This window comes from Amia ocellicauda, chromosome 2, assembly GCF_036373705.1.
Source record: "Amia ocellicauda isolate fAmiCal2 chromosome 2, fAmiCal2.hap1, whole genome shotgun sequence".
Lineage (NCBI taxonomy): Eukaryota > Metazoa > Chordata > Actinopteri > Amiiformes > Amiidae > Amia > Amia ocellicauda.
The window spans coordinates 32,566,302-32,590,965 of NC_089851.1; the positions used below are offsets into that span (position 1 = coordinate 32,566,302).

General features: G+C 36.0%; 1 long non-coding RNA gene across 2 annotated transcripts; it reads right to left on the reverse strand.

The window, feature by feature from the left end:
• Positions 1-1,513: 1,513 nt before the first annotated feature.
• LOC136769045 (uncharacterized) lies at positions 1,514-23,789 on the reverse strand. Of its 2 annotated transcripts, XR_010822064.1 has the most exons (6): positions 23,691-23,789; positions 21,877-21,927; positions 21,192-21,249; positions 9,705-10,070; positions 7,628-7,751; positions 1,514-3,230 (listed from the first exon to the last, which is right to left on the reverse strand). It is a non-coding gene; the product is annotated as an uncharacterized LOC136769045 (long non-coding RNA). The 2 variants fall into 2 exon arrangements; XR_010822066.1 differs by lacking the exon at positions 1,514-3,230 and having other exon boundaries at positions 5,214-7,751.
• Between the last annotated feature and the right edge of the window lie 875 nt (positions 23,790-24,664).

Here is a 24,664-nt window from a genome sequence, read left to right on the forward strand (position 1 = left end):
TGGTCCCAGCTGCCTTGAGATTATTAACAAGATCCTCCCGTGTAGTTCTGGGCTGATTCCTCACCGTTCTCATGATCATTGAAACTCCACGAGGTGAGATCTTGCATGGAGCCCCAGACCGAGGGAGACTGACAGTTATTTTGTGTTTCTTCCATTTGCGAATAATCACACCAACTGTTGTCACCTTCTCACCAAGCTGCTTGGCGATGGTCTTGTAGCCCATTCCAGCCTTGTGTAGGTCTACAATCTTGTCCCTGACATCCTTGGACAGCTCTTTGGTCTTTGGCCATGGTGGAGAGTTTGGAATCTGATTGATTGATTGCTTCTGTGGACAGGTGTCTCTTATACAGGTAACGAGCTGAGTTTAGGAGCACTGCCTTTAAGAGAGTGCTCCTAATCTCAGCTCGTTACCTGTATATAAGACACCTGGGAGCCAGAAATCTTGCTGATTGATAGGGGATCAAATACTTATTTCCCTCATTAACATGCAAATCAATTTATAACTTTTTTGAAATGCGTTTTTCTGGATTTTTTTGCTGTTATTCTGTCTCTCACTGTTAAAATACACCTACCATTAAAATTATAGACTGATCATTTCTTTGTCAGTGGGCAAACGTACAAAATCAGCAGGGGATCAAATACTTTTTTCCCTCACTGTATTTGTGTACTAATTTTGAACAAAACTTGCAATTTGATATCACACATGAACAACAAAATGCAAGCTCACTAATGCCTATACCAAATCCAAACCACCCTTAGTGGCGGGTTTGTTTTAGGTAGAAGGAAGAATCCTCTGTCAAGCAACAAATCACTGCCAATAGGCTAATGCAGTTGAAATATTTAAGTGTGCCAAACTTTGATTTAGTCCAGGCCTAAGGCTGAACTTAATGCATCCTCGTTTGGCTACATTACAGTTTGAAAATGTTTCCCCTACTTTGATGCAAGTAAGTTTGAGTGCAATCAAACATATGTATTTCCAGGCAACCATGTTTCTGTGACACTAATGACCAGTGTAGCATTGTGAAGCTTTTCCTTTTTTGAGATTGTTATTGAATTGGCTATGTGTTTCAAATCTGACGAATCAGAAGTCAGAATTCAGATCAGAAATATGAAGTGATGCCTTAATAGGCTATGTTCACCAGCTAAATGTTCAGTCCATAGTGCATGTCTTGGTAAATTGCTGCATTGTAAGTCATTCACCCACACAAAACTTTTTTCTATGTAGGCTCCTCCACAAAATATTTGGTAGCAGCTCTGGAAACATTTTAGGTATTGCCTCATGGGACCATATGATGTCAACTTATTTTCCAGCCTGGTCTAAGTTCATTATCATTTACACTGTGTGCTGTATTGTAAATTTAAATCACATAAACCAGCCAATCACTGAGCAGCATTTCCAAAACATTGCTATACCTCTTATATTGTGTATAAATGTCATCCTGTTCATATTGTAACAGTTTTCTCCTTCACTGTCAAGCAGGGGTTCAGAAACAAGAGACTGACAACATTAAACAATTCAATGATCTTTATTACTCGCTTACCAACAACGTTTCAGGACATTAATGTGAGTAGTGCAAGTTTCACAGGATGTGCATTTGTATTTAATAGTTTCGTTACATTTACCAGCAGGAAAACACAACACAGATCAGCTACTGTAGTGAAAGTCAGTTGGCGAATTGTCGATATGGGGTGTTGCTGGCAAATTGTCGACCGGATGGGGGAGGCAAACAAATTTGACATTTACCACTTACCAACTTTAGCATAACAACAAAATCTTAAATGAACAAAACCTAGCTCTTTATTAATCATGTCTCAACAGTGTTACACATACATAAACATTGTCTAAATATATAAATACGGTTCTTACGTTAATGTAATGTAATCCTGCATCTTTCGCCAGCTGTTTGGCAGTAGCTTTCACAAAAAACATCCCAATGTCCATTTTTGCTAGTGTGTAGATGAGTCCATGAAATACATTAACTTTAATTAAAAACTTTAATGGTTTAATAGTTAACTTAACAGTTAACTTCTGTATTGGAGTTCACTCACATAGTACAGTTAATATGTTTGATTGAAATGTTTATTGAAAAATGTTTAGTTTTTTTCTCTTCTGGGACATACAATGTCATTAGCAAACCCTTATTAAATGTCAGTCTGAAATTATGCTTTCAATTAAATCCATCAACAAAATCATAAACAAGTATTTCCCTCTTAGACTTTAATTGTTATAATACACTTATGCTATTCAACATTTTAGAGACTTTGAGTGACTGAAGTTTGGTTTTTAATTGCTGCTGGCAGTCATGCTTGTGACTTTGAGGACAAACGCACTGATCACTTTACTTTTTCCTTAAGGAAATGTGGGTTACATTGTAAACGGCTCAGCAATGTTATTACACAAGGAAAAGTTAATAACAATAAACATAAAACTCACCACAAGTACATTAAACCCTATTACAACACCACACAAAAACCACTGCATTAACACAAACGGTGATTTACAATAGGTTGAATGTACTGCTGGTTAACAATGATGGACAAAATCAACATACAACACCATAAAACACATTGCACCTCATTACATTACACTAGACAAAACTATGCAAAACTATTGCACCAACAATAACCAATGAGATACATGGTTTAATGCGTGACTTAAAAAATGTAAATTGAGGTAACATTAGCCACAATGCTGGATTTAGAAGATGTATACTAGCTGGTATGAAAGAATACTTTGTGCTTGTTTTGAATATGCAGATTCCCATACCCACATTATACATTAAAGACTGAAATACTTTGTCTTGTAAAACAAGGACATGGCAGACATGTCATTTTGAACACATCCTGAACAGTATTGGAAATGCAATCGTTTTGTGTGCCATTTTAGAGCTAAAATGCTTTGATATTGTTGTGAAGTTAGATCTCATCCTATTACCAGTATGCTTTCCTTTCTGGCATGTTGTCAACCCTAAGATACAGCAGTGTATAAACAACAGTGAGTACTCCAGCTCTAATGGAAAGCTGAATCAATCAGCTTGGGATACTCTGCATCACTTCACAGAATCTCTAGGAAGAATTGCACAACATTTTACCACATGTGTTTCAAAACTACGGCAAGATCCAAATGTGTAACCGCTGGAAATGGAGACTCAGTGCATTTATTTGGTGTCCAAAAAAGTTTGTTATGCTACATCAGCCTTGGAGGGTCAGACAAAGTGGATCAATATGAACTGTGTGAGAAAGACAAATGGGGATTATTTGGTTTTTACATAGAGTTCATTTTCATAGACTGATGGGAGTAAATGATCAGTCCAACATGTCACTCCAAGGTGGATTTTAACCCACATTGAAAATTGTCCCCTTCAGTGGAAACAGTCCAGCTGTTCAAGAGAAACTGTGGTCAAACACTGAAAAAAGTAGTTAACCAGAAAATGTCAAGTAAAATAACACCAACAACAATCATACAAAAAAAAAAATCATCATCATTATCATCATCATCATTCAAACATAATCTGTGCAAGATTTTCAAATACTTACTAGACAAATCTGCTGTAACTTGTAACAATGAGTGTGGGGAAAATGAACAGATTTGCAATCAGTAAACTGAGTTTTTACTTGATGGCTGGAGACTGTCAATGACAAATTAAGCTTTGTTTCCACACCACCAAATATGTATAGCAACATAAACTCAAGCTGGATATATATTCAATAATACACACACAATCATGTATTTCTTTCTTTCTTTCTTTATTTATACTTATCTGACACATTCCAAGTTTTAAGAATTGTCATATATCATTATCACAGCTTTTGATTTCTAAAACACATTTGTATCCATGAAAGGGTGGCAGTGAATGTGTACACTTATGTAACCAGACTGTTTGTCTCTTGAGTTTTTGTTTTGTTTTGTTTTTTTAAATGTAAATATAAAACATGCAATAAGGATTGGTTGTTTTAGAAAACCAAGACATGTAAGCTCCAGACAACTGTGTTGACAAGCTTTAGGAAGTTGTTTACATGTGCCAGCCCTTTTAATGAAAGTTTAGTGACCTGTTTGATACATTTATGGTTTAATTCTGTCTCCCACTGGAAGCAGCTTAAAATCAATTTGAAATCGCCCACATTTTGTTCTTGCAGCCCCACAGCAATATCAAAAAGCTTTGAGGATCTAACAGTACACGTCTGGATTATAGAGGGAGAATTTTCTGTGGCCTGCTTAACATGGAATAGTGGGGTGAAAAAAATAAAAATAAATGGTTAATGATTATGGAATGGAAGGTGTGAAAAAAGGTATTTCACAGAAAAATAAGTATATATGTAAGTTACTATAACATAATGGGTCACAACATATGCTATTCATAATTACAAAATACATAGTACCAAAAACCTATATTCGTACCATGGACTGATTTGGCTAAATTCAATAGACCAATAGGCTTGGCCCCTTTCAGCTATACCTGTAATACATAAAGCGTACCAAGGCTTCAAGTCTGTGCAGATTATAAGCTATATCTACTTAATACTCAGTGCCACTAGTTTGTCCACAAGCATACATACATACATGCATACATACATACATACATACATACATACATACATATATCTAAAATGCTGTGTTGGTTGCATTCTCATAATTTACAATTGGTTTTAATCAGTTTGAACTTTGAAATAAAATAGAAACTCAAAAGTGTAATTCTGGTAATATATTTGTTTTTCATTTGCTGCATTTCTGTGTGCATTTTTCAAAGCAGAGAATATATTTCAAGATTTAGGATGACAAGACAAAGAGAGAGAAAATACCCTCAGGCACCCATGTTTAAAGTCATGCCATTTCCCTTCATGAAAGCACTAAATAAGTTACTTATAAGCATTAATTGAGGCGAAAGTGAGGCATCTGTTCCAGAACCCTAGGATTTGATAGAATAATTTGAGGCCTTTTAACACTTTAGTGCAACAAAAGACTTGAACATGTTTGGATCTCAAACAAATACATGCAAATATTAATGTGTGTATGTGTGTGTCTCCGGAATTAATAAAAATCACCACCTAATCATACTATTGCAAGTACTGAAGCTACTACAACAACACTTTGTATTGCTCTAATGTTTTGTAAGTCGCCATGGATAAGGGTGTCTGCCAATAAATAAATAAATAAATAATAATAATAATAATAATAATAATAATAATAATAATAATAATAATAATAATAATAATAATATGATTGGTTGAAAGAATACATTCAAAAAAATGAAATAAAATAAGAATTTCCTCCAATAACTATAATAGCATCCATCATCAGATCTTCAGTTATACAAAAGGCAATTCTAAGCGGTCATGTTAGGCCATGTTTGCAATATGTTACACATTGCTCAGTTTGCTCAGTGTATGTGTTTGCTTGTGTGCATACAGATCTAAAACAACACCCTAATAATTTTTCAAGGGGTTCATAAATATAAACTGTTTGTTTTCTTTTTGGAAAAGAAAAGAAGTCTAAAGCTAGCCCTGGGGTAAATCCTTTGTGCATGGGATCTTTTAATATTGTTGGAGGCTTTATTATTGGGTAATTGACATACAATATAAACAATCTAACACATGGTATGGCCCCTTCTACTGCACATAGGTTGTGTTATATACCAAATTAACAGATATTCAGTAAAGTATGCCTTTAATGCCCAGATAGTAATACATGGATAGCATTTCCTGAACTACAGTTCTTTGTTCGAAAGCAAATGAGCTTTTATCTGTTTATATTTTCTTAAAATTGCCTTGGAACAGTGAGCCAAAAAGGAACAAAACATTCAGTGATATATTTTCCTAGATACATTAGCAGGGCCTTGTGCAGAAACTCAGGATACAACAGGGTATCCCATTTCCTATATGGAGGCCTCTGTATGAAGACTACAAAATCCATCCCTAGTAAACCACACAAAGTAAATTATAATCACCCATTTTTTTTACACAATTGTGAGAGTTCTGAAACCTCTGGCCACTGCCAGCTTCCCTTGGGAGTAAAAGCAACCACTAGAGAAAAAAGGAAATCAAAAAGAGTACAAACATTTAAGTGGAGAGTTGGACTATTATTTAGGTTGTGTGGTTTTGTAAATAGAAGCTCTTAGAACAGTACGGTTTGGAACTGGGCACTGAAAGGTTATTCGTCAGAAATTAGTGAAACCCCATTGAGACAGAACCACCTCCAAACTGCTGATGGAAGTGGTATATAGACAGAGCAAAAGCTATAGATCATGTCTGTGAGCACATCTGGCTGTGATGTGACTAAAGCAGGCATCTGTAAAACAATGGGCCATAGTCTGGAGAACGTGGTAAAGCAGCTGGGCAGCAAGATCTTTAACAGGGGCTGTGTCCCACTGGGCTGATACAATGCATTGTTTGTTTTCCTTTAACAGAAAGGTGGTCCTCGACTATGTGCACTTTAAATCATGAGCTAGATACTCTGGGAGGAGACCATTTTTGTCTATTGTTTTCAATTATATCAAACAATTATACTGTACCTTACAACTGGGCACACTGTACATTTATATGCTGGATATAGGATCAATAAACCAAAGGAAGATGCATAAATCAAAAAGAGTGGTTTGATATTCATTACTGCTACAAGTTACTTATATACTACAGGCCTATCCTGTGATGTGTGCCTGTACATAAACTATGACTCATTTAAAGGTTGACTTGTTTTCAATGGTCCTGCACCCAAAGTGTGCATTCTCAATTAAAACACAGTGAATCAATTCATCTACGTGTGCTGCAGAGATTACTCCCAGGTATATGGGGAAAGACTTACAGTCACAGTCATAGGCGGACTGGCCAGTCGGCAAATCTGGCAATTGAAAAAAAAAAAAACGCCACCCCCCCGGGACCGCACTTCATCGGCACCCAGAACCACACTTTGGAAAACCCCCCGGACCGCACTTTATTGGGACCCAGACTTCACCAGCTGTCACCCCCCTGGGTAAAACTCCAGGACCGTTTATTGGTCCCAGTCCACCCCTGGTCACAGTAAACTCTCTCATATCTTCATAACTACAATCAATCAAGTTAAACCATACGTAATGTTTCCCAGTTCCCCATGTTTCTGAATACTTCAATTGTTACACCACCCAAATCCATTTTTCTTCAAAGGAATGTTCTCACATCATCATTTGCAAATATGCTTAAACATATGTTTGTCATTAAAGAAGAAAACACCTGCTACTTTTTGCCTTGATGCACTTGATTATTATAATTTTCATCAAATCTGTACCTGCATCTACAGAACAATTAGGGTGGGTTTTGTTTGACATATTGGTTGTAGGCAATACCCTGTAATCTGGACCAATTATTAGCACTCTATAAATGGAACACCACACTGCTATAGGTATAAAAACTGTTTACCTACCAAGCCTACCTGGCACCCAAACTGGTCAGTAATTGCTACAGTCTGATTATTAGTCCTAAGCAACAAAATATGTCAACACAAAGTGGCAAGCCAGGGAAATGTGGGCTTAACAGCAATAGAATAACTATTAAAAAACAAATGAAAAAATAATCTCCTACTGCTGGGATAACAATTGGATACAGAGTCAACAATAACCACACTTGGGTAAGACAGGAGGAAGCAGAGCTGACTGACCATTCATCAAGCCAGCAACACATCCTGACCCCAGCATCCAGATGTCCAAGTATCCTGCAAACATCTTATCCTCTTCCAGTTTGCTGAGTCCATGCTTTTCATCTCTTCTGAAGGCTGGAAAGATCTGGTCATCAGAAATTCAATGGGACAATTCAATACCAAAATGACTTGAATAACTGTAAGTGTGCAATGTTGGACAGTTCAGGGAATTTCATTCCAACAAGAGGGACTCTAACATGTTTGTGGAACCAGATCATGGACTGGTCTTCCAGCAGGACACTTGACTGCCTATACATCCCAGTGCAGAGTAGTTTGAGCTGGCAGTGCCACCTACCTGCACAGAGCTGATACAGTTGTTTCCTGGCACTCTTCAAGAGAAACATGTCCTCCAACTTCCACCCAGTTCCTCAGGTTGAAGGTGGACCAACAGTAACCAATGCTAAGATGCAGGGCTCACATAAGACAGCCTTACCTATATATAAAAGCTGCTATAAATTGTGCTCAATAGCCAGTGAGTCTCCCTGAATATGTATTACAAAACAATTATTGGGAGACAAATCACAGCGATAATGACACTGGAGATCTTAAAGCAAAATTAGTTTTGCTTTGCTTTGCTTTGGGCTAGATTAATATGTTTATCCTGTTCAGTTGATTTAGTAGGAGCTATGCAGCTTTCCTTACTATTCTTCTTCTTCTTCTTCTTCTTCTTCTTCTTCATTTTTTCTTCTTTACAAGCACTGCCCATTTACATCTTTCGCACAGAATGCACTAGTCAGACACAAAAGCAAGGTATGTTCACTACCTTTCCACTTTATTATTCCTGCAGGCATTTCCCAGAGGCAACTTAATGGCTTCACTGTTAAGTTAATTAAATACGATCCAATCACTATACAAAGTGAACCAAATCTGTGGTTTAAAGAGAAACATTGTGTTTTTTAAAGCTGTTTAAAGTATTAACTGGTGTTCGCTCATACCCCCATCAATGTAATAATGGAAAAAGAAGAAGAAGAAGAAGAAGAAGAAGAAGAAGAAGAAGAAGAAGAAGAAGAAGAAGAAGAGAAGTTAGTTTCCTTTGAAAGAGTTTCTACTTTGCACGTTGTTCTAATTGCCTGCTGAGAATGATAAATTTCTCTACTGGTCTCTAAAGACATGTTATATTTGTGAAGAGGCAGATCTTTCTATAATGGTAAAAGTTGTTTATTAATTTGGACAATTAACAAGGGCCTACTGGGACTTTTGTGATTCTATGTGCTCCACTATGGTTACCTATTTTATAGTATAGCATGATTATTGTTTCTCTATTTAAGAAAGCCACACTGAAAACAACAAAAACAACACAAAACAATCTTATTTCAGTATCTCTCCATTTCTCTAACCTTCCCATCTATCTTCAACACAGAAAACAGGCTTCCAGAGCCAAGAAAAAAAAATATATAATAATAATTTCCTACTTTAAAACAATAAGTCATGCATAGAGTAACAGGGTAAAACAGAAACCTAATGTGTTGAGATTATTTGTGTAATAATAATAATGATAATGATAATAATAATAATAATAATAATAATAATAATAATAATAATAATAATAATAGGATTATTATTATTATTATTATTATTATTATTATTATTATTATTATTATTATTATTATTAGTAGTAGTAGTAGTAGTAGCAGTAGTAGTATTAGTAATAGTAGTAGTAGTCGTGGTGGTATTGATTCAGATTATACAAACCTTTTCAAATTGAAATACACATTTCCAATGATTAACTAAACAACATCTAAATTAAAAATGTAAATAATTAAAGATGTAGGTTAGGCACTGTTGTAATGTCTCTTGGTAATGTTTAATTATCAACACGATTAAATACCATACACCTTACACTTTATACCTAATACACTATGTATTCTGAAATAAATAATTACAATACATAAATATGCCTACATAAAAAATAAAACCTTTCACAAATCTCTCATAGCATTTGACTGGTGCTTCTTAAACAAAGAGATGTCTGCAGCATGTGTGAAATACAGAAAGGAAAATAAAAAACCCAAAAATTGAAAAAAAGAGAAAGATTCACCTTCACTGAACTTACTAAAATCCTTTCTTTTCTTTTTTCTTTTTTGCTGCCTGTTAGAGGTAAATACAAATTTAATTCAGAGCGCAGGGAGTTAAAGGAACCTTGCCAAAAAGAAAGATGAAAAAAGAGAGAATCCAGGAGCTGGTTTGGGCCTGGAAAGTCGCTTCAGATAAAAATAACAAGTCACACGGCAGAGGACAGATCTCAGCGCTTCTCCCCTGCCCTCGGGCCTGCGCATGCCCAGCCCGCGCCCCTGCGATGGGGAGGAACAGAGCAGCATTCCCCAGCAGAAGGCTGGAGCAGAAAAGAAGGCCTCTGTTTGATGTATGAGCTCTGGCTTGCCATTGTGAGTCACCCCAGAATTAGCTGCAGGCAAAACAAAAATCTTTTGTGATTAATTAGAAAAACTGGACAATTATGAATTGACTGCACAAAGCCAGTATATGGTAATATAAATAGTAAATGAAGCCGGCACAAGATGATGCACACAGCGTATAGTATGTGTGAGATCATAGGAAAGAGTTTGGGACTGTGTTGGTGTCGGTTTAAATAACATCATTTCTGCTCCTTGACACTTTTTTGGATCTCTAGTTCCAGGCATGTTATAAATATATTGATCACTATTTTTGGTTGGCTTCCTTTTATTTATTTATTTATTTTTTGACTGACTGTACATTTCATTGGGGACTCACAAGGAAACAAATGGTTCATTAGGAACAAGTAGATCATGAAATATAGAGCATATTTAATGCAATGCTTCAGTAACTTATCAACAAGAAATATGGGACTGAAGAAATAATACATTATATCCCTTCTATGATCAAAGGTATGCTAGGTATACTATAATATAGATACAGGAAATTAGGGAAATTAATGTAATATATGTATTTAAAATCAAAATCTATATATAAACATATAATAAGTAAAATATGTATTTAAAACATACAGCAGACCTGACCATTTTTCATTACTAAATATTGCATCGATCATTGGACATAATGAATAGCATACAAATACAGTGTTTGTGATTTAATTCATTGGAGTTTCACAAAATGGAGAAAAGTAATTTGCTAAAGAAAGCAATCTATTGTAATGCAATCAGCAGTGTGTTTTGACCAATCCCATTACAAACTGAATTGTTCAGTAAAATTGGAACAAATTTGTCCATTAAACACTATCAGGACTAAACAGAGCTTTTTACATGTATTTATTTTTTCCACTTGTTCTTCCTTTCACAGTGTTTTTCTCAGAACAACATTAAACAAAACATCTTTATCCATACCCCTCTGAAACCTAAAGCCTTTCTGTGTGTGTCAGTCGGGGTATGTTTTTGAGCTGCCACCATATGGTTACCACACTGCCCAATTGCTAAGCAATCTGAGCAGTCAATTTACAAGAGTAAACCATAAAAGCATCCACTATGAAAGCCTGATGGCCATTATTCTCGGTGAGCTCTGCATTCTATTCCTGTAAAGTAATTAACTTGCTCCTTATCTAATGATACACGTATCCCTGTGTCTTGAAGCCCCTCTGTTTGCACTCTTGTGCGCTCACATTGTTTTCTATTATTATTCAAGCAGTGATGCCTCAGTAGTAAACCCATTGACCATTCAGTCACTGGAGTAGCTGCTGATAATTAAAAGTTCCCAACCCCTTGCCCCGAGGCCAGGTTAGAGCCAGTCAGAGAGGAGCCAGGCCCGCACTGCTCAGCGGCCAATCGATCAGCTGATTAACCCTCATTACTGATTGGTCAGAGCTGATTGCACCCACAGTAAAGAAATCGCCTTTGGCCTGGAGGCATGCAGTGCTGCTGCACATTCGATAATAGGAAAGGAAGCAATCTTTTTTGCAATTAGTTGTGACGCACAATTAAAGTTAAAAAATCATATTCAAGAGATTTAGCACTGTTAATCTTTATTAACTACCCCGCTTCCTTATATTTGGTGGCAGATTTAAGCTGGGTCAAGCAGAAATGCTCCTAAGCCGTTTGGTCTGCTCTGTAAAAGCAAATATTTCTTCGAGGCATTGTACCTTAGCTTCTGTAAACAATAGATTGCCATCTGTCTATTAATACAAGTGGTGTTAAAAAGAAACATAAAAGTGAAAACATATTGACATAATTTGTCTGGCCTGCTGTTCCCTATATATATATATATATATGTACACACACACACACACACACATATATATATTCAATATGTATATTCATTCAGTGAAGATTTACATTTTAATCTGCAAAAATTCTAAATAAATCACAGCTCTTCTTCAACCTTTTTACCTCTACATTCCCTATGAACTGGACATAATATGTTTCGTAGGCACATCTTCACACATTATTTAACATAAAATTGGCTTTCAAGAAAACCCAGTAACAATCAGTAACTTCATACAAGGAATCACAAGCAATAACCTAATGAGAACCAGAAACCCTGATAACACCTTGTGACTCTTTCTCCTGTGTCTCATCCATATTACTTCAGAGACCAACATTCTCCTCTGTTATTCTGCCTGATTTTTTTTTTTTACTTATCTTGTGTGCTCATCAAATGAATTGCTGAACTTCTTTGCTAAGGAGACTGCAGTGCATATTAGATTTAATTAATTAACACATTTTACACTTAATTAATTAAACTATCTGTGCATCAGGTAGCAGGAGGTATACTGATTTCCATGTGGGTACCTTTGTATAGAACAGAATGGCAGCATGATTTTTTTTTTTTTTTTTTAGAAACTTTGGGAAGAATAGATTTACCTTCAATGGAAAGAGAAGAAAGAAGGAAAAATCTGTCACTGAACATGATTTAGATAGCAGAACCCTCACATGATTTGCATGAATTCTTCTTTAGTAACACCAAAATATGCTTTAAAATTATTATTCTCATATAAACACAGTTGCCTTCAAGGCAAAAGATGTTACGATGAAATAAGATGTTATCAGACAGGTGTGTTGGGCAAGATGACAATAAACATTTCTCTGTGCTACTCAATTATCATGATTTACATATATTTCCGTTAGAAGCTTGAAAAGAGATGCAAGGCTAAATTCTGTTTAAATATTTTAATGATAAGCTTATGAAAAAATTAGAGGCTGTGCAAATACCATTGTGCAACTTTTCGGTGAGTTTAACATCTAAGCAAAAATGAGTTTATCAGTGCTAGAGTGTATATCAATATACATCTACTGTGCCTTTTCATTTACTGTAGGTAACACACTTATTTGTCTCCAGTTATCCTAAAATCTAGGACAGGTTTGTGTTTTTCATGTAGTATAAATGAGTGTAGAATTCAGATATGTTATTTGATTCTAGTTGGATTAAACACAGGTCCAGAGGATTGGATTTGGGAAACAATGCAGGAGGATGCAAATAGGCAATTAAAAAGAAACAAAATAATATCAAGTTCTAGATTACTATTTTGGTGGGATAAATGATGACTTTAAGGTCATTTGGGGATTGATATCTGTGCACCCTAATGCCCTTAGGAGAGCTGGAATGTGATAAGACTGTCAGGGTGACTTCTATGTCTTTTTGGGGATTATGTCTAGAGTGGGAGAGTTTGATCCCACTTTTGTTTTGTGGCCACATTTCCTTTGTTCTATCAATGGACGACATACCCATCTGCTACCGGAAGCTTATGAAAAAGGTAATAGGGCATGTCAAATTGACGCCCCCTGCCCCAATCAATCAACTTAACAACTTATAATAGCTCAGCATGGGTTTCACATATTTGATTTCTCTTAGTTTCCAACAGACAGGTGAACACACTTCTTATTCAAAACCACCACGACACATTATCCCTGTTGTGTAATTTCCTGTCTCAGTGTGTCTGGCTTTGCTGTTAGTATCAATAATTTCAGCCTCGATGTTCCTGGGCTAGAAAGGCACCCAAGGTCAACTGTGCCAGAGTTATGGGCTCCATTTAACTCAGATGCATCTATTTTGCTCTTTATTATTTAATTACAACTAATGAAAGGAATACAAAAGAATAACTTACAAACATCATAGGATTCAGCTTTCTAAAAGGCATATTAGAAAATTGAAAAAAAGCTAATACCATTTAGGTCAACAGGGGAGTTCCATTGCTCAGTGATACAGTGCTGTAAAAATACAAGTTTAGACCTGTTTATATGGAACCATTCTTAGTGAATCCTCCACTGCTGCTTTGAAGTGCAAAAGCCCGTTTTTCCAGATGGGAATCTAAATTCGAGCTCGAATGGAGGTCCTTGCTGCCTTGAAGTACATATTTACCTGTGCTAAGAAAGAGCAGCAGTTGAAAAGCTTGCTTATCTCACCATCACAGTCTTTAAGATGCAGTTTTCATTCCTGCATGAGAATTTCCTTTTTTTTAAATAATTACTTCCACTGCATTATCATGGTGTTTAACACTTGCCACCCACCACAACTGCCCATTCATGCATACAATGAGTGTTGGCGTTGTCTTCCCTACAGATTCAACCACCATAGCTGCGTCTAGGGAATTCGAAGTGTAACATTTGCTATCACAGGTTTGAAGCAGTCGAACAGATAGTGTTGTGCAGTCAAACATGAGTATGACAACAAGGCAATAGGCACATAAACATAAAGGTAAACCAAGGGGGAAGGGCAGATATTATGATAGCGAGTCAGTCACTATGCACAGGTGTAAAACAGTCACTGTTCCAGTAGATTTCACTATTCAGTGTGTGTATAAGGATACCAGTGTTTGATCTGTGTATGGATTTATGTATGGACCCTTGTTTAGTCCCCCAATCATTCATTGCATCATCATTTGCAAATTTTTGGAGCTCCATTTCAGATAACCAATATAGCCACAATCCAGTGTTGAGGATGACATTATTGATTTACTTGTTTCTGCAGTAATAATGTGAAATATGACTGATTGAAGATGACACTGCACTTTAATTTCCCCCTTGCTCTCTTTTTTGTGGCTTCCCTCCATTTTTTTGAATGAACTATTATATGACATGTTTTTTTATTAAATAGAAAATTTAAATCACATTATTTTCCCCATTATTTATTTATTTATAGTTAACATTCATAGTTTGCATGAAACAAAAACAACTTAAATTCTACATAAAGCCAACATAACATATAATCTTCAGAGAATATCTAAATTATACAGTTTGTTTATGTATAAATTAAACACCATCTGTAAGAAAACAAAGATGCATGATTCATTTTTAGCAGAACCTTAATACATTTATATCGATGCGGTTTATCTCCTCAGTCCTTTTGTTCAGTATATTTTTCTTTCTTTCTCATTTGGCATTGCCTGTGCTACCATCAGCCGAAGACCCCTGGGGTATGGATGTGCAGGATACTGAGAGTATAAGCTTTCTATTGGTAATAATCTGCCGGATGTACTACATTTAACAGCACTGCATCCAAAAGGGGGCCACCATGTCAATAATAATATACAATGCATTATATAATGGTATAGTACTGTATCTATTTTTTGATCAGATATATTATAAATAACATGTTATAATGTCTTTCATATTTACAAGCCTGGACTTGAGTCGGAGGTGGATACATATATATATTAAAGAAAAAATATATAATGTAGATGCATTTTGTGGCAGTAGTACTTGAAATTTGTTGCACAATAATTCAAAAACAGATGACAAAAGAGACAAACAATAAGAGATAACCATTTTTAATGTGCTCCCACACACAGGAAAACAAACAGTCACTGCACTTATTCACTTTTTTCCTGCATCTAACCATCATTTACAATGTCTTAAGGATCAGGTTAATCTATTGGTAGCTCTCAAAAACCTGGCCACCATTCCACAAAAGTTTATATGATCTTTGACCAAACATTTGTAAGATCATGGATCAATAGTTTGTTCAGTTTCCTTTAATTATGGTCTGTGCCCTTTGGGCACATGTTTATTATTTGCCACAAATGTGACATTTTCTCATAATTAACAAACTTGTCTGAAACTTTGTTTTAATCACAAGCTTTGCCTAAGAAATGGGTAACAAGGACTTGTTGTAATTAGTTTCAGAAATATTATGAAGTTAATTTGGCTCTGTGCAATTCTAGCATACCAGAGAGAATGACACTTTGATTCCGCATAACCTGGAATGAATATTGTTGCTACTTAATAGGAAATGATTTGGTGCAATTCAGCTGCAGTCATTAGCCTTCATTGATGCTCATGATTAACCTTGTTGTCTCTGATTTACCTTGGGAATCTACAGGCATTAAGTAAACCCATTCTTACCCCTTGCTGAGTCATTTCTATTCTCACTTTTTGAAGTGTTAACTCTCCTTTTTGAAGCTGCAATTAAAGAACACGTATTTGAATGTGGGAACAAAAAAAAAGGCACTCAGCTGAAGCAGCCAATGATGCCCCTCAGCACACAACACAACCTCAGAGGCATACTGGCTGTCCATTTAACTATGAGCCATCATCTGTTTTCAGTTATGCTGTGCACTTTAAAAGTAAACACAGTGACACAATTACACAATAAATCCACAAGACCTATATAATACCTGAAGTCTCCCAGAGATTACGCGACAGATAATGAAATGTTTACTATAGCAAGGAAGTGTTTAGGAAAGTATGCCAATTATTCTAAAAACTCACTAAATCTACTCTGCGAATGCAAAACACAGCATGCAAGTTCAATGTACATGTTTTAGCAACTCTTTGATGTTATAGTTTATTTACAATGTAAAATACACACTAAAATGGATGAGAGGATGTTAATGTCAAGTTAGTTTCTCTCAGATCATGAAATATTTCCCATGAATTAAAATTAACTACATGCAAAATCTTCTATTAAGTTTTTATCGTAATATATACAAATTGAAAACTGAATTAATTAGCTTAACCAATATTGACCAATATATATTTATGATACCAATACTTACAAGTAAAATGCTAGGTGCAATATAATAAAATAATAATAATAATTATAACAGTGGAATAATTTTTGTCTGAGCAGGCGTTGAACTGAAGGCAAACAACTACATTTGGAAAACAGCCAAGCAATTTATTCATGGGGATAATTCTTATTTTGGTTTCTAGGATCTGAACAGATAGTACATTCAACTTTAAGTATGTTATCTGCCCACAAAGTAGAAACAGAATAATGTAATTTTTCCCCAAAAAGGCACGACCCTTCCCTTCACATACTGTGAGGGTGAGGGAGACCACTTTAAAGATATGAGTTATGAAATGTGTTTATGACATGTGATAGTATTCAAACACAGTCATTCCTGAAGCAATGGGAACGTAAATATATTCCCAAGATCTTCAGTCCTCGCCAGTGAGATGCCTAGACAGAATAACTATCCTTGGGTCATCTTTTAAATGCAAATATTTGTTCTAGCATTAACTGTTAATGTAATGTATTTATTTTTTCTTTACGTTATACTGCACTTCACATCTTTTATCATGATAAGAAACAAATGCATTCTCATCATTTATAGAAATCTATGCTGTTATGCAATATTTTTGCATAGCAACAATATACAATACTGCATTGTTATGCTTTGTGAAACTGGTCAAACGCATAGATTTCTCCCTTTGTAATGAGTTTGTTTTAATTCATCCGTCACTCTGATCATTATACTGTAAATGCAATGATGAAACAACTCTGGTGTTTTTCTAGGCAGGTAAACCCCTGCCAGTGGACAGGGCTTACAGACAGCCTGTTATTATCATTCTTTCATCTTCCTGCTTAGTACTTACCAAGTACCTTGAAAAATGTAAGCAGAGCATTGGTGCTATTCTGTTGCACAATGATTTTCCACCCTCATGGTCACCCTGTAAAAGTGAGAGCTGTTTACCTCCATGTTCTTGATTAAACTGAAGTATTTTATTTAATGAGCATGACTCACGCAAGGTGTTCCCATAAATCATCAGCTGGTTTACAAACTCAATAAGTAGGCTTCCTGCTATAACTAGGCAGTGCACACCTTAAATTATTAACAAGGCAAAGCCTAAAGGCAGATCTTTGATGATGTTATAAACGCTGAGAGGACAAGGTGCTCTCTCAGCAAAAGATTATTGACTCTAATTACCATTCACCACCATGAAAAAAGAGAAGAAAAAAGAATGAGGCAATAAAGAAAGAGGTTCTAAATAAATGTGTTCACTTTTTCTTTCTAATTTTTTTTAAACTCCTGCATGTGAGGTACTGGGAAGTTGCCTTTTAGAGCATGTATAACACCTTTAAAATATAGTCTTTGGGGGGGATTATTGGAGTGTAGGTGCAGAAAACAAGAACAATGAGAATAACCAACGGTTTAGTCCATGTCAAGCATGTAAAATAAAAAAGGTCAAATATCTTTAAATGACAGTTACTGGCAAGTGTATTAATTTAATTTGTGTACTGCAGCAGTTGTGGGGTCACTGAATCGAGTTTCTGAGTTGATCTTTTTGGTTTTATTTTAAACTCCATGTTTATGAAGCTTTTGGTAGAGTCTTTTATAGGGATTTCATAGTGTACAAGACCAAGACGTGTTACAAAACAATTAGTAAACTAATAGCTATTTATTTTAATATAACAGTTGTTAAGTGTGTCCTAACTTTGTAGCTTCAGTAGTGCATTTTCCCTTAAAGATGAAAGCAAAGCAAGCAGTAAATATGACCTTCAGTATAACTAAACTTAAGTGCACTGTGAACATAAAAAGGATACAAGAGGCATAGAAAATGAATCTCCACTCTTAATTTCAGTGTTTCATACATACAAACAATACTGAATTGGCTGTGAAAGCCATCCCTCAACAAAGTCTGTGATTAATTAGATTTCTGTATCCTGCTAAACTTGATATATAACACACACGTGTTATGTAGTACAATATCATCCTAAATACAGTTTAATCGATTTTTCTAATTCTTTCCCTCTCTCTCTCTCTCTCTCTCTCTCTCTCTCTCTCTCTCTCTCTCACACACACACACACATATATCAGTACAATCTTACACATATGGGTCTATACTTTACAAATTATATTTCACATTTCCATTGGAAAATAACCCTCTGAATGAAAACATTTAATCAACAGCATTTTTACAGTAAGGGCAGATACCAGTATCAATGATCCCTGAGCCCATAAGGGCGTTGATTTTAAATTGACTGTCTGTTGCCTATGTACATATATTTACATCAGTAAAAGGCCAATCAGATAAAAAGCAAAAAAAGCAGTTTTTGTGTTAGTATTATCTGTGGACAGTGCTGATTGTACGTAGGAATTGTACTTTCCCATTATGTATGACTTTCCTATTTTTGTCAAATATTACATTTTATGCAGACATTATGCTGATATAATATTCTTTGTAATTCACATTAAAAATTATTTTTGCATATCCCAGCTCATGTTGTTCCTGTTTATTTATTTGTATATAACATTCTTGTAAGGCATTCTCATATTTTGATCATACTTTTCCAAGGTAGCCTAGCAGTGTCAGAATGTCCATCTGTGTTTCTTAGTTCTTCTTGAGACTTCAGATTAACTTAGTAGAAAACCATTTGTTGTACGACAAGTTAACACTCACCTATCCTTTTCTGGAAAAAACAGAGTCATAGAGGGGAATTGGAGGCATTGGAAAACGGGGTAAGTCTGATTAATGTTGTCTGCCTATGTCTGCTTTAAGTCACAAACTGCACTGCACTCATTTCTAATTAACATCAATTCCTGCCATGGTATTTGTTTCATCATGTAAAGGTCAGGCCATATATTACAAGATACATATTTTTCTTTGGAAGTTTCCAGTGACAATACTTTGCAAGCACCAACTATTAAAATGTTGTCAAATGCACTGCCACACTTGAAAACATTCAATTACCTATGCAAATCAGGGTGACAAATGTCCAAGCTAAATTGGAAAAGTTTGAATCATGTGCCACTTCATTTCACGTTTTGCAAGTTCTCAATACACTGTGACAGCCAGCACATATTTCTCGGGTATAGATGGTTATTATGTGAAAGGTTGAACTCATCAGAGAATGCTTTTGTATTTTATTTTCATTAGTCAATCACTGATCACCTATAAAATAATCAAAATCTGATATAATCTCATAGATTTGAAACTGGGTTAAAATGAAACGGACTGGGAAATGATTCTTTAGAATTTCTGTTATTCATTTAAAGCATGTGGGCACGGGCGCGCATATTAACACCACGGTTTGTTTTGTTTTCTGCTGTGTTTTTATTTACAAAAGGATACCACTGCTTTTGCATTCTGTATCACCATTCCTCAAGCCTAATTTGGCAGAGATGTTAGTAAACTTAATTGCTAGTAGGCAAGTCTCTTGAGCGGAAGTCATAACGAAAAAGTGTAATTTCCCTTGTGCAAATTTGCTCCAAATTAAAGAAAAATTGGTCCCAGGTGAAAGTGTTCTAAATGTAATACCATGCCAGTAAAAACATTGTCGTTAAAGAGGTAGATTATATTATAAAAAAAGGTACATAATAAAGAGCTCAAAGATTTCATGTTCACCCCTTGAAATGATCACTGTTTTCATTTAACATTGCCAACACTGTGTGATAATAGTTTTTTTTATCCATGGTAATAAAAGGGAGATGTTTTCTTTGAAATTCTAGTTTATTCTAAGTAGCTAAACAAATTAGGAGAACTTTGAGGCAAACCATAAATAGAAATTAAACTGAATACCTGAACACAAGACACAGAAAAAACACAGAGCTTTTTAAATTGTACATCTGCAGGAGATGTTATGCGAGTTCACAGCGGAAATATTTACACTGGCAAGATGACAAGTGGCACAGTCCTCCAAAGCGATATGGAGAGTTTGCCTGAAATGTATTTGTTCCTTCTAATGACCCATATATATGAAACATTGTCCACGTGACAGTAAAGTTTGACTCCACTTTCCTTAAAAGAGGAAGTCGCCCAATAGCTTAACCTGCTTAACAATCTATGCATTGCCGTTAGCAGTTAGTTCTGATCTCAAGAAACAAAACAGAAACCGTCAAAAAAGCATGGGGGTTAATCTTTTTGCAACAGAAGTGTGCAAATCTGCGGTCTGCTCATGAGTCAAAGTGCTTCACAGCATAATCTGACAATATTGTTGCTTCCAGGCTCTTAAAGCACATATTTCAATTGGCTTTGCTGTTTAAGTACAAACACGTTTACTCATTTTTTTTTTTTTTTTTTTTTATTCCTCCTGCAAAGAGATGCAGAAGATGCAGTGTCTGCATTGGTATGCGACCATCTGGGGATTAAATAATACATTCAAAACAACACTACTATTTTCATCTATTTGTTTTCTTGATAGCGGAGCATGTAATCTTATCAAAGGCATAACTTGAACACACTGAACCCCAAGTTTAGGAAGTCATAACGTTTTGACTGTGTTTATTTAGAACACATACCCTCTGGCACTGTGGGAGAGGATTTCTTCAGCAGCAGTAAGAATGTGCTTTTGCAAAAGAATCATCTGCAATATTGTGGGTGTCATATCTTAAACATCTACAGAGTATACATTAGAGGCATTCATTCAATGGTCATACCTTTTAACTTGATGCTTTGTCTCAGTTCATGATTGCAGTTTGTTGCAGGAATTAATACCTGAAAAGATATCAACATATGTACAGTTGTAAGTTAAAAGAGAAAAATAAAACATATGTAAAGACGTGCATACAACATGCAACTGATGTACATACAACATGCATTTAACCTTCAGTAAGTGTTAAAATAATATATTTATTTTATTAAAAAATAAATAAATCTTACTTTAATCTTAGACCATATTAGATCCCCCTTAGAGTTCTGAGACTTCCACATATGCTCTCATTACAAGGAAATAAAATATATCTATCCAAAACAAATCCTACAAAAAAGTCTTATAATTTTAATATTATTATCATTATTATTTTGCTGTTGCTGTAGTTGTAGTTATTGTTTTATTATTAATAATCACAATAAGTAAAATTATCCTTAAAGTCCCTGCATTGTATTTAAATTGAATCAATGACAGAAGGCTGCATCACCGTACAACATGCAATGCCCATAAGGAATCTGCACATGAATGCATCGATTCTCAGAGTCACTGGCTTCCTGTGACTTGTTATGCCCTGGTAACCAGAGGTTTTCTGAAGCTGCCACCATGTGGCTACTTTGGATGAATTAAATAATGTGTGCCCAGCAGCTCACAAGTCTTTGTTGTTATTGATATGAGAGGTTGATAACACATACCTATTAATGCTTACTGTGTTCTGACATCAGGGTATGTAATCTAAATCCAAGCTGCAGAAAACAAAAATGCTGATATCATCACCATACATTTATTGCATCTGAACAGAAACTTCACTTGTGCATTTGTCTTGATTTGAGATCAGTGTGAAAACCACGAATCAGGGCCAGGACAAAACCAAACCAAAACAGGGAAACAATAGAAAGAAATGCTAAAGCAATCTTCATAATGATATTAAAGCATGCCCAGTGGAACATTAGGAATCGCACAATCTCTCATTTGATTCCATAAAGTAATCTTTGACAACATTTCAAAACGGTGCTTAGAGTATTTTTTTGTTCTTCCCCAGAGAGATAACACATGTGCAGCAGACAGTGAAGCATAGCCGTACCCCTATCTTCCTTCAGAGAGAATGCAATACATAACCCTGGGTAGGCTGACTGATCAATAGTAATCGTCTGTGAGGCTGGCAGATAATTTCAACAAAATTGCTTGACGCATAAATGAAATAGACTGTCTTTGTGTTTCAGTGTTCTACCATTACGGAAAAATTCAATTTCTGACAATGCAGAGTGTACATTTTAAGATAAGATTGTCAATCTGTCAAAATATTGCAATCAATTATTTTCTCGGGTCATTAATCAATTACCACATATGCCAATCAAAAGGCCATTACCCATAATCCGTATCAGTTAACACATTCTACATGCAACATACAGTTGATTATATACACATTTACATGTATTCCTGAATGCAAAATTTGTATTATAAGAGTCATATATATACATACATACAATTCATCATAATTGCCAACAATTTATGGAATCATAACCAAACATTGTTGGATGGAATACAATTCATTACTTTATGTAATGGTTTCTCTTGGACTTGTTCCTAATTAGGAATGCTCCCTCCACTACAATACTTATTTTCTGCCTAATGTATTTCTGTTTTTTTATTTTGTAAAATGTGATTAGTGAAGCATTTATTTAAACACTTAATTTTACTGTAGCTTTCAAATGAAAGATGGCTAAAAACAATCACATCAAATAAATAAATAAATAAATAAATAAATAAATAAATAAATAAATAGGTTGATTGCTTAGACTAACCATTTGTCTTTTCTGAAATCAGCTTAAGCACTGTTCTGTATACATTACTGCACTGATCGCAAACTACTTACTAAAATCAGTCATCCTTATTGTAATAATACAGTAGTTCCACAGAGAATACAAATCATTAGATACAGTAAGAATGAATAATGCTACATTGCAGCAGTAAACACTATTAAGTATTGTATAAAACACAAATTAATTTGAGCCCTTGGATGTATTTCAACTGCTCAAATGACTTCTAATGCAACAGTGATAATCTTGTTAACAATTAAAGCAAATAAAGTTGCCTGTATTTAACACACATAGCACATGCTTTTATCTGACTCTATTAAAGTGCTAATTTATCAGTAAAGTTAAATGTATCCAAAATTGATGTACAAACTAACCAGGGATTCATATTCATATTCATATTATTTATGACAATACCTTGACAACAGATCAACAAGTCATAACAGGCATCTGAAATATTTATTTTTCAATGTAATATGTATTTCTTTACTATCAACATTATTATTAATAATACATATATAAATGCACCACAATGATTTTGAATGTTAAAAACAAAATTAAAGTCTGTAAATACGTTAAGATGTAAGTGTGTATCCAGAAGTTGACTCCTCCAATCTCTAAACCCGAATGACAGTAAAAGTAAGCTTAAATACAATTGATACTTATGTTTCTACGAACTGTTGCATATCTACCTGTCAAAGCAAACAACAATGCAGCTCCAGCTACTTGTGTGCTTCAACCACCATGCATCCTCTCAGTCTCTACACACAATGCTGTCGTGTGTGAGTGTGAGTGGCTCTTGAAACGGGTCGTGTCGTGCTTGGACTTGTTGTGTAACAGAAATCAAACTCAGCTCTGCACGGAGAACAGAATATTGCGCAAAAAGGCCAACACAGTCAGCGGCACAGGCGTCTGAAAACACGCACTTGTTCCTGCGATGTGCGGGCTATGAGAAGGGGAGGTGTTAATTGCTACGCTAATTACGACATGATTGCATTGCACTTGCAGGTGATTACATTTTTAACCAAGCATATTACTTGGCACTGTTAACACGTTGCTTTACGTCCCCCACCACCACACACACACACACACACACACACACACACCGTGCCCCCCTGCCCCCCTGCCCCCCTGCACCCCTGCACCCATGAAGGTGCTGTCTTTGCCCGGATCGCCGCTCCCGTTTAGCCCGTTGCCCGCACGATGCCCAGATGCTGGCGCCGAAGCCACCGAGGTATTATCTAAAAATTAGCCAGTGCTGCGGTTGCCAGTTTCCTCCCTCCCTCCTCCTCTTCTTCTGCCTTCATTTAAAAACTATGGCAGCTCAGCTCGAGTCAGTGTGGCACCAAGGGGATGGCAGAGAAATGACAGCGAGTTGCGTTTGATTTATTCCGCTCCCGGTTCGCGGAGCGCCTCTCCCAGTTGAAGCGGAGCTGGGAAAAGCTGCATCTGTTACAGGGCCAGGCTTGCAAAGTGGGGGGGGGGGGGGGGGGGGGGGGGGGGGGGGGGGGGGGGGGGAGGAAAAGCTTGTTCTCGCCGGGGAGCAGACTGTGCGCCCCGCAGACGACACGCAGCCGCAGTCGGGGGACCCCAGGAGGGCTGCTGCTGCCCGGGTGAGGCGGCACGGTAGCCAAGCGTCAGCCTCTCGTAGAGATGGCCAAGTACA